At 36.6% G+C, this 19,190-nt stretch overlaps 1 long non-coding RNA gene across 4 annotated transcripts in view; it reads left to right on the top strand.

Moving 5' to 3' along the window:
- LOC126248269 (uncharacterized) overlaps positions 1–17,810 on the top strand; it is a 176,401-nt gene extending 158,591 nt beyond the window's left edge. Inside the window, exons 1-6 of one of the 4 annotated variants that reach the window (XR_007545443.1) lie at positions 7,833–7,981; positions 10,556–10,649; positions 13,069–13,215; positions 13,336–16,053; positions 16,159–16,284; positions 16,381–17,810. This is a non-coding gene — a long non-coding RNA (uncharacterized LOC126248269). Of the gene's footprint in view, positions 1–7,832; positions 7,982–10,555; positions 10,650–12,819; positions 12,966–13,068; positions 13,216–13,335; positions 16,054–16,158; positions 16,285–16,380 lie in introns of those variants that run through there. The other 3 variants (XR_007545446.1, XR_007545445.1, XR_007545447.1) reach the window with 3 other exon arrangements.
- Positions 17,811–19,190: the final 1,380 nt, after the last annotated feature.

The raw sequence follows: 19,190 nt of genomic DNA, 5'->3' as shown, positions 1-19,190 counted from the left end.
CGTATGGTGGATTGGGGAGTTTGTATGTAGATGTAGATGTACTAAAATGGGGACAATTCTGCGGTGCAAGGGAGTGTTAAAGAGTTTCCTTTGTAGCTTTAAGAGTTGTTCTTGCGTTAGAGCTGCTGTACATGTCACGTGTTGTCATGCAGGAGGAGGACATTGAGAATTGGCTGCTGGCATCATTTGTTGCAATAGGCAGCCTTAGCATCAACAAGTAGATTGCAATATTACTCCACATTCTCTTTCCTTCCCCCATGCAGGTAATTAAACATATATACACACCTTTTGAGTCCCAAAACAAAACTACCAAAACTTGCCTAGCAGAAAGTTCATTCTTGACATTGATCAATGCATGTCTCCAACTTTTTCCACTCCATACTCATCCCCTTGTTATCTGAGGTGTAGCAGTGACCCATATCTCATTGCAGGTCATGATATGACACAGAAAAGCTTCTCTTACTTCTTTGTCATAGTGATTCAGAAGTAATTGACAGATATTTTTGCATACAACCTTTTGTGGCTTAGTGGGAGGTTGTGAAACCCACCTTGCCAATATTTTTCTCTGTTCTAATATATCCAATAAAATGGTATGGGAACTTCCAAAACGTATCACCACTTGTGATAAAATTTTGGTAACAGCTTTCTTGTGTTCATGAACAATGTTTAGAGTCCTTCCAAAATGTCACTTGATTTCATACCTTTGCTGGAGAGAGAACAAATAATAATGTGTTTCTAAACAGGCAGTGGGACCTTCTGATCACTCTTGGTGAGTGTCAAGTCATGTGCATGGCTACCTCCCCCCCCCCCCCCCCCCTTCCTTTCTCTTGAAAGCAGTTCTGTAGTGCACCTAGCTGTTCATGTCACTATATTGGTCAGATGAACAAAGTTCAAGTTTATTTGAATGACACTCGTATATTAATTTTAATATAAAGTTCACAATGGAAAACGAAATAGAAGACAAATTTTATTTTTGCATGTACAGCTTGTAACACTGTTTCTGTGATATTGAACCTTTTATTTTATAGTTAGATCTGAGGCCAAGCAACAATAATTATCAGAATTGGTCTCAGTACGTGCATTTGACATTTTTTTGCTGTAAATTAAAAATTAACAGTTGTAATTGGAATAATAACTTCCTATACGCCATGTGGGATGCTAACATGTTCTTATTAACATAACAGACTAATTAACTTCTTCCTATTAGTGACGTTGGATGACAAACCAAAATTTCTATAATGACTGAAGCTACGTAACAAAAAGTATCAATAAACAGCGAAGCAGTTTAATGCACAATGAATGTTAGACTAGTCTGTTACGAACCACAATTGATAATTAACGTTCGGAATTACCAAAACATGGAAGCATCATTGAATGGGAAGGAACACACAATTTGAGAAATTTCATATTACAAAACGATTTACCTTTTCTTATAATGTTCACGAGCCAGCATAAATTTTTTCTCACTAGTCAAATTACATGTAACAGACGAAATTGTAAATGAATATATCCATACTTAAGCACTGATATTACAACATTTAATTTATGAAAAAGAACTTTTAACATCTATACTAACTGTAACACCAATATTTGTTTTTGGTAAGCGCCTCCATATGAAAGAGCTGGTGCCCCTTACATGGTAATTAGAAACTGATGGGGCTTGAGAACACAAACTCTATAGAAAACTAACTCGGACAGTAGATAACTTCATACAAATTCCATTCACCATCCCAAACATAAAATTCGTGGAATTAATACATTTGTGGAGGGGACTAAACATATTTGAGTCACAGTATTTTGAGGAAGGTTTCAATTATTTAAGAGTTGCTTTACTAGCACCATCTGGAGGGCAGTTGTTTCAGAAATTACTTGATATGGTATTCAGTTGGCACTTACTTGTGTACTGGTACTCACTGGCGAGCTAGAGCTACGTTGTACCAATATTTAATCTCTATTTATTACTGGTAGGTCATTTTCTATTCAAGCTTACGTATTTTACCATTTACTTCTAACATTTGTACCTCTTTTATACAGATCTGATAATGGCAATGCTGAAATTCATCATAAGGGAGACCATAAAATAAAATAATAGCTCTCTGGAAAAAATCCTACATGGAATAGCTAAAAAATTGGTCATCGTGTAACTACGGCCTCCCATCGGGTATGCCGTTCGCTGGGTGCTAGTCTTTAGATTTGATGCCACTTTTGGGACTTTAGCATTTTATTATAGTAAGATCACTTGCGTAGTTTTGAACCCCAAATGATTTTGCATCTTCTGAACTTTCATATTTTTCACAAGTTTATTTTCGACAATTATTTTCCAAAACACATTGGTGGTGCTGATGTTTATCAGACTTACCTATTTCATGTTATTCACCACAATTTGCCAGTCATATAGTTTATTCACACTACTTTCGAAATTATCCTTGTAAACTCATTGGACGTTTTCAGTTCTACAGACTGCTCTGTACATACTACCTGGATGAGAAGCTATGGTCTTCTTGTATAGAACTTCTACGCACCTGTATGTTCCTGTCACATGCACAACCTTCACAGTAATTACCAATTAATTGTTTCAAATCATAATACAAACACTAATATTAATAAAAATATATGCAACAGGCAAATCTGGAAGAGACAAAATTATTTAACTTTTCTTTCCCTATTGCTACTTGGTTGGTGACACCTTCACATTCGTAGCTTTAGATGTGTGTCTCTCTCCATTGAACAGTACCACAATGACAAATACAGTCACTGGCAGTCCCTTTTAGATATAATGTTTTCAGTACACTATATGTCAAATAGTGACATGCTTTGTGTGGCAACCACTTACTGCTGCTTCAATAAGTCATCAGTTGCAAAACATTCTTTATTGGATACTTCATTCAAGATGGTTGTACAGTCACAATCTCCAATTCGAGTATTGTACTGCTTTCAGTTGGTGAGTAAATAGAAGTATTATTTATTTATTGATTTATTTATATCCCATAAATCCATTACAGCGAGACATTCGCATGGATGTAGGACGTGTCAGAATTATTACAAAGAATACAAAAGGAATACATAAAAGTACCTCTTGCAAAAGGATATCTGGTATGAGACAAAATACACATTAATAGGTATAGAAAAAATTACATTAAAAAAATGCTAGATCTTAATAGCTAAATGAAAGACACAGAAATGTTAACAATGATTGTGAGTATCGTAAGGCACAATAGCACAAAAAGTTAGTAAATGAAAAAATTAATTACAGTTAACTCTACTGAAATATTCTTCTACCGAACAGAAGGAATTATCTAATAAATACTGTTTGAGCTGTTGTTTAAATTTGGGAAGCTCATCGATAAGTAATTTCAGTGATGGTGGGAGAGCATTGAACACCTTGCAGCTCATGTAATGGACTCCTTTTTGTACAATAGTAAGGATTTTTGATTCATAATGCAGGCCCATCTTCCTCCTGGTATTAGACACCAACTTCCTCATCTGCGTTTTCCTGATCACATCTGTAACTTTTTACTGCAGGAATATGTAACGCATATTGTGTACTCAACACCAATAAGAGCAGTTGTTGGGCTGTTTGAGTGGATGTGTGCTGGTTTCATAAACTTGTTCTATAGTGAAACACAATACTTTTAGCAACAATCATAAGCCATCATGAATGCTTTATTAGGACCTGATGGAATTGTTAGCTTTATATCTCAATATACTGAAGGCATGTGATAACTGATGAGCACCATTCATGATTAGATATTGACAATTCTTTGTTGTAAAATGTTTTTGTTGGGTACCCCTCATCAGTGGAACACTATTCCCCATGTTTACTACTACTACATTCATATCAACTATTACCGGGCACCACCTTTGATTTATACCTATAGGATGATTATTCCTCTGTATCTGAATGCAGTAGGGTGGTGCATCTTTATTTAATACAAACAGAACAGTTGACCACCAGCTTGAATGCTTTTTTATCAAACAACCAAAACTGATTTTCACACTCCTTGCAAGACTCATCAATTTATTGTACCAATAAACTTACATACAACAATCACATGTCAATTCATAATATTAACAAGAAGACTGATGAATCGTAGACTCTGTGCAATTTTCATAAATCTACTTATTACTTTATTATTACATGAGACACTAACTTGCTTTTACCATTTGCATTATTAAAACATGAAACATGATAGTTTGAGCATTAATGATGTTTCTAATAAGTCTAATCACCAACTGTTTGAAGCAGGGAGTAATTCAAACACAAAATAATCTCCAATTATCTTCTTTTTTTTAAATGGTATTAATATTTCGTAGTATTAATTAACTCAAGTGTTCATACTGGAGTGACTTAGTGTGTTGTCAAACAGCATCTCAGCGTTGGGTTATACAATACACACTTTGAATTAATACAGATTTTGATAGAAGCTGTTTTTCTGGGAAAATGTGAGAAATTTCTTCAGAGTTGGCTTCTGTGGGAGTGAGAGGGACAAACCTTTACATGGCTTTGTCAACAGGTTATTGGGAAAATGTCGCCTTCAGAAAACTGACAACAGGATGACATCTGGCAATCTCTCTTGCACTTGATTTCTAATTTATTACAATCTCTTGAGGGCATCTTCTGGTTGATGACTACAGCAGGCTAACAATTGCGGCAGGTAAGTAAGAGCAACAAGTTGTTGACAGCATGGGGATGGCAATAGGAACATGGCTCTCCATACTCTTCAGGATCTTGTGATGGTGACCATGTTGTACATGCAATAGATTGTACAACACATATTAGTTTCACACCACAGTAAACAACAATAGGGTCCCAAAAGCATTCAGACACATACATTCATACTACACTGGCTTGAAGAATATAAGGAAAAAGTAACTTTCACTTTATGTGTCAATGCCAAGTAAGATAGCTCGATGAGACAATATATATAAATTACTACTTGATTACAGTACTGAAGGTAACTGAAAGAAATACAGTATGACATAAACATAAATGATGCTTTCATGCAAAGATAATAATTACCCTGAAGTTGATATCATTTATTATGGTTCCCTGGAGATTACAAAAGAAACGCAACAGTTCTTAATAGGGTGTGTGATCACCGAGGATGGTAATGCATAATCTACAATGTGCTCCCACATAGTCACGAGCCTAGTAGAGAGTTCTTGTGATAGGATGTTCCATTCCTCCTCAGCTGGATGGTCATTGGTGCATGTGACCATACTGCAATGTGTCCCTCCCACCTCCCAACATGCTCGATCGCTCCACTGTTCAATGTGGTCACGTATGGTCATCTATAAAAATGGCCAAATGTGCTTGTGAGAAACCAAACATTGGAAACGAGTACATTGTCAGAATGATGTTGACTGTTGAGTGTACTGTGTTCAGAGATCTGAAGGCAGTATGCCCCTGCAACATTGTGCCTCCCTCCAGCATAAAAACTAGACCACAAAAACTATCATGTTAGGCAGTGTTGTAGGGGTGCAGTAAGTGCTGCAACCATGAGGCCTCACATAATGCACCCAGGAGCATTGTCGAACATGATCATTTCAGTGGTCTAGTTGTTATGGTATGGAGAGCCATAATGTTGCATCATTGTGATACACTATTCCTTCAATCTGTTTGTATTTTCAGAAATGTATGCAGCCCTGACTTCATTTTTCTGGATGACAATGCATAGTTGCATCAAACAGCACAGGTGCAAGAGATCTCGGAATGAAAAGATATTTGTCGATTGGTCTGGCCTGCCCACTTCCATCTTAATTCCCATTTAGCACAGGTGGATGTGTTGAGGAAACATACTGCAGCACATATACATGCACTAACAACGATCCTGCAACTGTCAACTGTGCCAGTGAATGGAAAGCCGTAACATGACAACTACATACCAAACTAGAGGCCAGCAGGGGAGCACTTTGCAATGCATTGCCATCGATGGCGATCAAAAGATACATGTCCTTCCTTTTGAAATGTACAGAGTTCTGCTTGCAACTCTAAAAATATAAATATCAATTATGATAAAGTAATAGTCGAAAACAATTTTGTAAAATTGCTTTTCTGAAGAAAATACATTTAATTCTCAACTAAAATCAATATAATTGCATCACATAATTGTGCAAAGACTTTACACCATAACGGGAACACAAGTTTGATTCCTCAACCTAACAGCTATACCGGAATCAAGAATTTTGGCGGGGGGGGGGGGAGGGGGGAGGAGGAGGAGGAGGGGAGGGATGGGCGGAATGCGATGCGCTGTCAATATCATACTAATTGACAAAAGGGGGAAAGCTTTACAAGCTAAAGACTGTATGTAGTGAAATAAACTACATGAAAGTAACAAACAGTTAACTACTGGTTCTTACAAACACTGTTCTAGCCTTTCTTTTAATCTGTAAAATATGGCTAGAGTGTGATAGTGTCCATCACAATGCCATGGAACACTAGCTGAGATGACAGACTTATCTGTGAGGTGACCGACTTATCTGTAAGGGACTTTATGATCTAAGCTAGGTTGACATATGGCAATCTGCCCTTGCAACATTGTGCCCACCTCCAGTTTAACAACTGCATCACCAAAACTATCATTTTATGCACTGTTGTTGGGATGCATTACGTGCTCCTACCATGAGGCCCTTGCAATATTGAGCCTCCCTCCAGCCTTTCTACCTGGTGGGCACTCATTAATACCAAAAATTTCGAAATTTCGTGTATTGATGAACAGATTTAAAAATGATAATGACTTAAAACAGTCTGGTTTCATAGCGTAATGGCGAAGGTAGTGAACTCTCATGCACCTCAAATCCTGTCATGTACACTCTTAACAAAACCTGTAAATACGTTTCGTTACCTGCCAAGGCAAACTCCAGTTTTATCACCACTCCTTGTCCAGGTAAATTTTCCAAATGGGATCCTAACTTCTACCATTTTGAGAATGTACGAACTTAACACTCTGTATGCACGACACTTAAAAAAAGAAATAGGATATGTGGTAAGCATTTTCATATAGCAAAGTAAATAATGCATTATTAACAAAGTAACGAGATACATTTTAAGCATGTTCTTAAGGAAACTAATACATAGTCTTAGATACATCCACAACACTACAACACACCATCATATTATATTGAAAACGTTCCTTACATGTCCTTTCGTAGACCTGCGTGTTTTCATGTGTTTTGAGCTGTCACGAATCTGATGTTTTTTTCCCTTCCTTGCTGTCGCCTTGGCAAACGCACATGTATAGTAAGTTATGATTGTGGACACAAATCTACCCAAAGATGTACACGTCTGATCCGTATCTGAACCATGTCAACCAAGATAATCTACAAAATACGCCACTCGTATCACAATTTTTATTGGCTGATTGTAAGCTCTGTCGTCATTTAGTTGACTGCGAATTGCAGCAAATAACTTTAGAATGGAATGTATTACAGGACGGGGAAATAAGCATTCGTGTTCATGAAACTGCTTCTTAGATATTTGTGACCGTCACATCTACCGTTATAAATCGCGAAAATAGGATTGGTAGAGTGCATGAACTGTAATTGTAAACTGTCTAAGAATTGCAGTTACCGAAAGAAGCATTCGCCCAATCACTGATACTGAGCAGTCACAGTTTAGCCCATCCCTACCCATAGCGCAGTTATATTTCCCGCGCATTCAGTTTACGAGTGGGACGCAACCGGGAAGCCTAACAGACACATCATTGTGGTCCAAAACCACTCGGAAGTGACGTCAAAATGACGTATACGCAAACGCGCTGCACACTTGTCGACTGATCGAGATCTGTGGTCGAATCGAGTTAGCGGGAAAAGCGTCTGCTTTCTTCTGCACTGTCATACTGACCGTGTATCTTGAGTGGTTGTGTTTTCGCTATCGAGCAAAATGTCTCAGGTGTATGAAAACATCTTTCGTGACGCTGCGAAAGATTTCAGAATTTCGGAGGATTGCCTGATTTCAGGCTACTGTAATTCGTTGGAGGAGGTAATAATAATTTTATGTTAGAATTGGCTGGCAAAAATATGCGCCTTAGAAAATAACTTTTTTTCTGCTGCCAGTTAAGATTTCATTTTAATAAATTTTATATGTCGCTTTCCGCGATCTGATTCCAATTTTTAAGTGAGTTTTTTTATGTATTATGCAGTTTTTTCTTTGTTTTCGTTGTGAGGTGCTGCATTGTTACATTACCTTTACTGTAACATATACACGTGGAATATTGTAATTAATGATCGGTGTTTAGGAAGTTAATGGCAACTTTGTTTCAAAATTCGCCGTTTGTGAGTTCGTCATCTATGTTTTACAGTAAGAGAAACTGAACATTGCAGCAGCTCAAGCGCAAACGTCGTCTCGAGTAAATGGCATAATTTAGAAGACACACATGAAAATGGGACTCAGGGCCTGGGAACAATCATGCAAAAGGAAAATAAAAAGCAGTATGTTTGCAGCTAATGTCATTGCCAGAGCGTGGGCTCTGTATTCCACATAAATGTATCCTGCATTTTCCCAGGAATTTTACGTAGTTCTTTCTAATTGCACTATCAGCTCCAGTGCATAATTGCACAAATCCATTACTGCTGTTTTCTTTGTGCTGGCACTGATCTGAATTTCATTGAGGTACTGAATTCAGAGATTAGCTAGAAAACTGTCTATGCAGGGATATGGAGCTCTGTAATTCAAATGACTGTAAGATCCTTAGTTTCTCACCAAAGTTTCAGCAAGGTCAGTGACATCAACTATGAAACAACTTTTTTCATCAATAGCACTGTAATGAATGCCACTTTATGCAAATGTTGCAACATGACCACATTTGGCCTCCCTACTGAATTCTGAGCAAAGGTGTATTGTTGATGGATGCTGAGTGAGAGCTTTTTGTTCAGGATACCATTGCTCAGTAATAACTGTCCGCTTAATTAATACATGTTACGATGTTTCAATTATTACCACTGCTTAGGTGGCTGCTTAAGTATGTGTGGATAATGTTGGAAGTCTATTGGGATTCCTGGATTATATTGGTAGACAGAGTCTGTCAGGATCTAAAATTTTCTCAGCACCACACTGAAATTTTGATGATAATGTAAGCTGTTTTAGTCTTTAGAAATACTTGTTGGTGAATATGGGTCCTCATAGGGTATAGAACGTTATGACGCTTTGAAGCCCTCAAAGTTAAACTTCTCTTACAGGTGTTCTTTTACATCTACACTCTTCTTATTGCCCTGCTAGATTTTATTTTAATTTCTTCTATTGATCTGGTTTTTACGGGAGATAATGATGATGGGAGTGAGTTATTAAGTCATTTATTTATTTTTCTTAGTTTTTCGTCTCACAACATAGGACTTGGGATGAGGCAAAATGTCTTCTGGATATATTATCTCAGTTCTTCTACTGGATAGTGTTGACTTCTCGAGGAGGAGAAATGTTGAGGTCTGCATCTATAACCTTGTCAGGAATACCAATAGTAGAAATAGATGGCAAATTATTTTTAAATTTGGAGTGTATCAGTCAAATAAGCCTTAAAAGTGCTGTATTATTTCTGTTGGTGATAAGGAGGAATTCTGGCTAACCAGCCCAGATCGTGATTGATTTTGCTCTATTTGTCATTAGATAATTTCCTGTATCATACAATAACTTAAGTAAGACTTCAAGACAAGAAGTCAAAGCTTATGGCTTGTATGATGTGGCAGAGTATGCAAAATTATGCTGTTTTTTTTATATGATGATTATGCAGAATCATAAGTTGTGGTCCTTGAGGGGAGTGTCTCATGTACGTAATGGAAGTTTCATGAATTGTGTGAGCAGTTCGTCGTATCATGCTCTCCTTCCCAGGTCTTTGTCACAGATTTCAATCCCTTTGCAAATTAATGTGCCAAGATGCTTGCAGATTTTGTGATTAAGCTTAATGGATGTTGTATTGAAGTAATGTAGTCAGAGGTCTTTCTTTCACGTTTGTTAAGAGTTTGACAGCCGAAAACTGATATTTTTCAATTGTAGGAGAGAAATCATTTTGTAATTTTTACAAAAACTTTTTCATGGATGTATTAACCAGTTTCAACTTTTGTACTGGATAGTTTTGATTGGTGATTCTTATTCTTAGTATATACAACCTGGAATTCATAGTATGCTTAATAAAGCTTTTGTTGACATAAGGCAAGGCGTGCTTGAAATGAGGTTAACTGAAGCACTGATCAGTTAACCCCAAAACTAGGTCATTAAACTTCATGTGCACTTGGAAAATATTTTTCATCATCATAATCACAACTGAAAGAACATTTTATGATCACAATTTTAACTGAAGTCAACAGTAACATAATTTGTGGTCAGTGAATAACAATGGAATAAAAGCAAAAGAGCAAACAAATGAACTCCCAATTTTGTTAACTCATCCATGATTAATAACATAACACTTACTTTAGCTGTCAAAAACATCAGATGTGATGAAAGGCTGTGTACATTAAATAACTGAATTTTGTAAAGCCTAAAATTTCCCTCTTCATTCATGTTTCCCAGTTAACCTTAAGTGTAGTTACCCTCAGTTTATGCTACTGGTCACTTTATTCTCAGGTGGAAACACTTCTCGATCAGCTGAAAACTGTGGGGTTTTCATACTGCGTGAGAAGTAGTCGTTTTAAAGAGCCTTCTTCAGATGTTATGAAAAGTAAGTGAACTGCTGCATTAATTACTTTCTGTGGTTTACCATTTTAGTTCATATATGTATACTTGAAGGAAGAACTTAGTTTGCTGGAATTAGGGATAGTATATATAGGCTACTTTAAGTGGACATTTCTTTCTAAGCTGCACTAACAATTGATGGAATTGACTGTTTTTGTTATTGTTAATAGTTGTTGTGATATGCAAGGCAGAATTGTATTAATTATTTTCCTCTGTGTTGACTTGTTTGTCATTTATCCATTTTCACAGCCATACACTCAGTAATTTTTACACACTTGCATTTGATAATAGGCTGATTAAAATTATTAGTTGGTTGACAATTCCTGTCGGAGCTGGTTTCCTCCAGAGTGCTGAATGCGTCAGGTCCAAACTATCTCTGTTCGCCATTTCCTGACTGCCACAACAGCTGATCAATCCACTTCCATTTTCTTGTCTGACTTCCTTTCTTGATGTGTTTGAACACCATGCAATCATTTGCTGCCTTCAACAAGATTGGCCTTAATCAACATTTTCAGACAGTAGGCATAACTATGTATCCTTACAATATCTTTATGGTGCTAGAGCTAGCTTTCACATCGTAACATAATGTGAAAGGCTGATCTGGTTGAAGGTAGCACATGATCATTGGGACCAAATAATCTTACATTAGTGTAATGTAGAGTGGTGGCATAGTGCAATGGATAAGAAACATTCCTGATCCATATAAACTTGTGGATTTGAGTCTTGACAGATTCTTTCATATTTTTTATACCAAAATTACTTCATTATTTTTATTTAGTTAATAGGTTTGGATGCAGTTTTATTTCTAACACTCTGCTGTGTCATTTTTGACATTGTATTTACTTTTTAATTCCTTATATTTCTTCTTCATATCATTATTTCATTTGAAATCAGCTTGTCACCTATAACCTGTAACTGAATACAAACCAGGACTGCTCATTAGTTGGTAATTTGGCAGTCCATGCAGCTTGTGTGAGGACAGTTTCAGGTGCCATAATTAATGAAAGGAAGAAATTAGTTTGCTTTTAGCATTGAAATACAATTTTTTTTTGTCTTGAGTTTGCCTATAGAGAATAGCTTCAGCTAGTTCCCTGCCACATGCTTAGTGTTTGATATTTCACCATCAAGCCAGGCCAGGCAACAGCGTTAGGTGTGAGGCTCTGCTGCGACTGCCCGTAGTCAGTGTATTAATTGTGAACAAAGTATGATTAACAGTTCTTCTGTAGAATGCTGACAGCCATTTTCTAGGATATATTGCACATCATGTTATGGTTAGGTTATCAAATGAGTTTAAATTCTGGGCTATAAAATGTCGTATCTGCCACAGTTATGCCATTGGTCACTCCAAAACCAGTTGTCAGCAGAGCATGTCATATTCATGTTATTTCATAATGGCCACTTCCAACACTGCACAGAGTTACATGTATACGTCTCCCATCCTTTCGTAATCCCAACCTGTGCTCTGCCTCTACTGAGCTAAACCTACTTTTTTTAACATGAAAATTAAATTGAACAGCACTTGCTGAGTGACCTGCTCTGTTTGTTGCCTATAATACAGCAGCAGCCGGTGTGCTAACACTTTGTCAACAAGTGACAGATGCCAACTAACAAATAATTTTAATGAATCTATACTGCTGTGTTCATGTTGAATGGTTTCTATGGTTTTCGATAATTGTGGTGTTGATATGTAAAGCAGTAGTCAGCTCATTGAACCTATTGACAGGCATGTTTAGCTTTATTGTCTTCCTAGTTAAGTTTATTTTTTGTAATTCCACATTTATAGTAATTATATTTTTCTACATATGTGTTCTTCACATCTCCTTTGTTTACAAAGAATATTAATTCCACATTTATTGGAACCACAATAAAACACTTCAGTTGCCCGAAATCAGTATGGTATCCTCATTGCACATGGCAGACAGTTCCATTTATTTGCTAGATACAATAGGTGTGACATCCTGTAAAATTTTGCTCCAGTACTATGTAAAGTAGATAGACAATCTGCTTCCATCAGTTCAGAACTTTGACAATACCTGTCAAATGAATGAAATGTTTTCTCACATTGTATTTAGTTAATTAACAATAACATACGTGAATTATTTAACAATAACAATGTTTTTTGTCTGTGAGAAATATATTAACTGTTCCATGTAAAACAAAGCATTTCTTCAAGCAAATGCAGGGACATGTCCCTATCCCCTTTTTTGGTTGTGCATTTGCAGTGGAGAGTGTGTGGTCGAGGCACTGTGTTTTGGGGCCAAAATACTATAAAAGTAAAGAGTCTAGTGTACCTGAGCACTTGGTAATATCATGCTGTGTTAAGATATACTTACTTTCCATAAAACAAGTTCGTTACAGGGAAAGTTTATTAAATAAATTTTATAGTAGTTCTTTACCCTCTTTAGGAAGACCATGTGACTCCTCGTAAGAGATTGAGGATCATGGATACTAGAAAATCCAACTGCCCAGCAACTTTAAATATGAAGTGTATAAGGGTGTATCCTGATTACAGTATGCACTCAGCAAATGAACACAGGGATACCAAGGCAAAAGTAAGTATCCAGTTTGGGTTCTGCTTGGAGAAAATTTTACATGATCAGTTGACGGTATACTTTAAAATCTGTTGTTTTTAATGCTCTTAGTTAAATAATTGATACATTTTTGTCTTACAGGTTCTTGCAAGTCTACAGAAAGATTTGGCATTGCCATGCCCGCCTAAGAGCTATCTACATTATTATTTGACTGCTTCCCCAGCAAGTGCACACACACATGCTACTGAAAGTGTTGAAGCAAGTGGGTACATACATCCTTCACATGTAAAGGAAATCAAAAACTTAGTACTCAGTGGCATGACATCTCTCAGAGTCATTAAGTTGGCTCTAGACAGATTTGTTGAAATCAATTTCACTGGGACACACATACCAGGTCAAATGAATACTACCTTTTACCCCACAGAGAAAACTATTTAGTCACATTTATCGGACCCTTTATGGTACAAATAAAGTATTATTTGACGAGACTAGACTGCAGAATCAGGTTGATGAGTGGCACAAAGACTCGAGCAATCACATGATTTATTATAGACATTGTACGGGAGCGAATGGAGAAGTGAAACCATTACTTTTTTGCTATCAGAGCAGTTGGCAGAGAGATCTTTTGAAGAAGTATGGGGGTAGTTGTTTGTTAGATGCAACATACAAAACATCATCATATGATATTCCTTTATTTTTTATAGCTGTGAAGAGTAATGTGGACTATTCGGTTGTTGGTTTTTTTTTCCATTCAGATTGAAAATGCAAGATCCATTCATAAAGCACTAGACATTTTCAAGGACTGGAACAAGGATTGGAATCCCCTATATTGGGTTACTGATTTCTCGGAGTCAGAGATAAATGCAATTGAGCAAGCATTCCCTCAGACGAAAGTTTACTTGTGCCTTTTCCATCGAAAACAGGCATGGGGAAGATGGTTGAAAAAAAAAGGATAATCTACGTGTACCAAATGACATGAAGACATTTCTGGATATGTGGCAAGAAATTTCAGAATCACCAACAGAGAGAGAATTTAGAGATCGTGTAGAAGAGTTGCGAACGCATGAGGTTTCTCGGAGAAAAGAGCGTGCATGGCCATACTTTCAACAGCAATGGCTAACGGTATGTGAAAGATGGGTGAAAGCGTATGAGGACAAGGGCAGATTTGCAACTATTGACACTACAAATGGAGTTGAAGCAATGAACAAGGTTGTAAAACATTTTTTTCCTTAAACACAATTCAGACAGGACTTTAACTGGGGTTACTAAGGTTATAATAAACCAGTTTCTTCCAAGCCTAATTAGAAAGTACTGTCTGCAGAATTCTGCCATCAAAGCTTATAACAAAGATGTTCCACTGTTTTTGCATAAAAAAACAAACAAGTTTGTGAAACATGTCATGCAGCGATATGCATCAGCAAAAGTTGAGTTAACTGCAAGATCAGTGAGTAGGAGATCGGATGGTTCATTTTGTGTGGAGAGTGCAAAGTCCAAAAACTGTAATTATGTAGTAAACTTTGATATACCAGATTGCACATGTGAAGATTTTCGGAGATATAAATACTCATGCAAGCATTTCTGTGCAATCTTTATTTTTTACCCAGAGTGGGGTTTTGATAAAATGCCAGAAAGTTATGACTAGTCCATTAATCTGTCTTGATGAAATGTATGGGGTGGGCTTTAGAAGTGGCTCTTCAGTAATTTCATATGAAGGCAGTAGTAGTGACGAAGCTGTTGAGGAGGCAGTTGAAGCAGCTGAGGAGGCTGTCGAGGTTGAGGAGGCTGTCGAGGCAGCAAATACAGATGGTGTTGTTCAAACCAAGAATATTCCTTTGCAGCAGTTTGAAGCAAGGGAGCTGTGTAAACAGATTTATAATCTCACATACAACTGCAGCAAGAGCGAAACATTACAAAAAGTACTTGAATCACTGAGCAACTGTGTGCAAGATTTGCAATTAGCAAATCCTGAAGTTGGTGGTCTCCCATTAGCAGTGCCATCAACTTCCAAACAATAGCGAAGAACAATGCCAAAAGCCTTACAAGATCTGTCTTAAACACATTATAACATCCCATTTGAAGGGTAAGAAATGACTGTTTATTTGAATTTTAGATAGCTCTTTGTCTATGTAAAATACAAATAAGCTCCGTCATTTCTGATCCTCGAGATGGAATGCTATGAGGTCTTTATGTTGGTCTCTGCTTTTAAACTTTGTTGCACATTTGAATTTCGAAGTAGCAATAGATAAAATATTATAAAACGGGTAGTTGCTACATTTGTGTGTGTGTTTGTGAGTGAGCGAGTGTGCGCGCGCGCTTTTGAAAAGGCCCTTGTTGCCCGAAAGATAAGTCCAACAGTCTTTTTGTTGTGCCTTTCTGTGACTCAGCATCTTCACCATTTGGTGAGCAGCAACAACTATCCTTTTCATAATATTGTTACATTCCATCCTGGATTTTTCGTTGTTCATCAGAGAAAAGATTTTTCTGAGGAATTAAACTAGATGGTAGTGTAGAACTTGCAAACTTTTTAAAATATGAAGTAAAAGATTTTAACTTTAAATTAGGTTAATTCAAATATGGGACAATGTTGAGAATTGAAAAGGTGGAAAAAATAAATAAGATATATCTTAGTGGCATTGAGATGTCGTATGACTGATGGAGGAAAGATTTTGCATTTCTTTTTCCAAGTAAGAATGCACTTGCTCTCACTTGCTTCAAAACATGTCTAGTGATTCATGTGAAACAGAGAAAAAGATACTGCCCTGTTAATGAACATGAGATTGCCCAGTATCACTCTGACAGAAGAGTATGGTGTTTCCTTGATATGGTATCTGGTCAGCAATGTCATTGGGACCAAATGAAGTAAGTATTGACTTTTTTTATTTGCTTTGGAAGCTTAATGTGTATCAGTTACCTACATATTGGATATCTACCACCCTGGTTCTAATGTTCTTAATAACTTTGCAGAGTTACTGCAGATACCACACAGAAGCAATTACTGTTACTGGAATACCAGTAATGTTTATTAAATTCAGTTGTAAAGTAGTTCTGGGCATTGCAGCTGGCGAGCAATGTCATTGGGCACCAAAAGAAGTGAGTACTAAATTTTGGAATTGTGCCTTGAAAACATGTGTATCAGTTGTCTTCATGTTGCATAACTCAATTACTTGTTGTTAATTTATTTGTTAGGTTCAGTTATGATGGATTTCTGGCCTTCAGTCCATGGGAAAATTCACACCAGATTGCATCAAGACTGTTATATTCCAAGGATATCTTGGAAGATTGATAGTATTCCTGAAGGAAAACAATCCATATAGTATTTCACGTGTGTATCAAACTGCCATTTGTTGTGGCACATAAATGTTTGCAATTTGATTGTAATTTTCGAACAGTTCCTCAACAGTCCAAGGATTTCTTGTAATGAGAAGTAGACATTGTTGCTTCGGTAAAGGAAATACAAATCACGGTCAATATAACTACCTTATTAACTTTCCACAGAGAAATATTTTTCACTACTGCTACTTAAAAATTCAAATGTGTGACAAAGTTTGCTTACAGAACTTGGCATAAAGATCTCCCTTATTAGTATTTTTTAGGTAGCTCTTATTGTTTGATCCTTCAAATGGAATGCTATGACCTCCATGTGATCTATTCCTTAGTAGTTAATTATCCATTAAGGCACAAATATATGAACATTACAATGAGAGGGGTCTTTATGCTAGGCCCTGTAAAAGTAATGGCATCTTACTTAATATTATTGTTGGGAATTTGATGGCACAGCTGTGGGGAGACCACAAATTTCAGGGTTTGCTAACTGCAAATCTGGCACACAGTTGCTGAGTGATTCAAGTACTTTTCATAATGTTTCACTGTTGATACAGTTGTATGTGAGATGATAAACCTGTTTGAACACCACCTTCACTTCAAATTGCTGCAAAGAAATGGTTAAGGTATCAGTGTGATGCTCTATATGTGTTTCCTCAACTGTGTCCTCATTGCTACTGTCTTCATGTGAAATTACTGCAGACACACTTCTGAAACCAAACCTGTACATCTTGTGAAGACAGATTAATGGGCTGTTCCTGCAGCTTTCTGGTATTTTATCAAAACCCCACTCTGGATAGAAAATAAAGATTGCACAGAAATGCTTGCATGGGTATTTATATATCTCAAAATCTTCACATGCGCAGTTTGGTAGAGCAAAGCTTACAACATAATTAGTCTTTGAACATTGTACTCTCCATATAAAACATTGTCCAACTTCACATTCACTAATCTTGCAGTTAATTCAACTTTCCCTGGTGCGTATCACTGCATGACATGTTTCACAAACTTGCTTTTTTCAAAAAAAAAAAAAAAAATGAAAAAACAGTGGAACATGTCTGTTATGATTTGATGGCAGAATTCTGCAGACAGTACTTTCTAATTAGGCTTGGAAGAAATTGATTTCTTATATCCCTAGTAGCCCCATTGAAGGTCCCATCTGTGTTCCATTTTAGGAAAAAAAATGTTTACAATCTTGTTCATGGCGTCAACTCCACTTGTAATGTCAATGGTATCAAAATTTATGTTCATGTAATATTTTTAACATTGATTGTAGTAAGGTGTAATAATATGTAAATGCCCAATAAAATAGATTGATATTTATATTTTTTGTTTCTGTATAATAATTCTGTAGCTTGGTGACCTGAGTTGTGTGTGTGTGTGTGTGTGTGTGTGTGTGTGTGTGTGTGTGTGTGTGTGTGTGTGTGTGTGTGTAAGATATTATCATTTCATGGGAAATGTGGCAATAACAGATCAGAAATTGTGTGCAGAATATACCTAATTATCAACACCTGTAAGCAGCTAAAGGTCTGGATTTCATTATAATTTCATTCTTAGAGAGCTGCAAGACCACCAATGGTATCTGTACAGATACCAGCTTCATATAAATTAGTAAGGTTTTTACTGACTATTATTCACCAAAGCCGACAAAACAGGCTGCATTCAGTAGTAGTACTACATAATGGTGATACTTCAGTACAACTTTGAACCCTTTAAGTGGTTTAGATCAGCAGGAGCAAAGTATATTCTTCAAGGTATGTTTCACAGGCAACTAAGAAATCTTTGCCTTGAATGTCATGTGATTTTGCACTCTGCTGCTAAGTTTTCCTTTTAGATTTATTAAATTTCTTAAAGAGGCTTCTGTTACAAACACTAGCAATCCACATAGGTAACGTGTGACTGATATTCCTTATGTATCACAACCTTATTTCAGTTTCACTCTGTTGTTGCTGGTAACTTATGATGGAAGAGTTGATTTGTGCCACATTAAGGAAGATTAAGAAAAAAGTCATTTACAAACTCGTGAAAAGGAGGCAGGGTTCCCCAAAAGTATAAAGGTTGCCATAAGCAGTCACTTTTGTTGGATTAAGTTATTTCCATATCCTTTCTGGATATTTCAGCCAGCTGCATCCTATTGTAGAGATAGACTAACCAAGAACCTTAGTGTTATATGAACAGAGCAGAAAAAACTTTATTAAATACACAAAGGACTGGTAACTACCTTCATGTATGGACCACTTTCCAAAAAATACACTGTGTCAAGGCATTCAGATTGTACATATTCTTTCTGAATATTTTTATTGTAGCAGGAAGAATGGGGATTGTTTAACTTACCTTTAACCTAAGGTACATTAGATTGTGTATGAAATTCATCAAAAGAGTAAATACGGGCTCTTACTTAAACTGTTTACTATAACAAGAGAAATTAGAGTACAATATTATAAGAGACAGATGAAGACTAGGTGGGAGATAGACTAAGAGAATAATTTCACATGGTGATGAAAGACCTACACCCAAACAAGGCACCTGGAGTAGACATTCCCTCACATTTGTGGAGATCCTTCAGACAGACAGCCAAGTCGAACTATTTCATGTGGTATGCAAGATAAGAGACAAGTGAAAAACCTTCACGTTTCAGAAGGAAGTAATAATTCCTATTCCAAGAAAACCAGGCA

The sequence above is a fragment of the Schistocerca nitens genome, chromosome 3, assembly GCF_023898315.1.
Source record: "Schistocerca nitens isolate TAMUIC-IGC-003100 chromosome 3, iqSchNite1.1, whole genome shotgun sequence".
In the NCBI taxonomy this organism is placed as follows: Eukaryota; Metazoa; Arthropoda; class Insecta; order Orthoptera; family Acrididae; genus Schistocerca; species Schistocerca nitens.
Note: the sequence above shows the minus strand (reverse complement) of the source record. Positions and strands in the feature narration are given on the sequence as shown.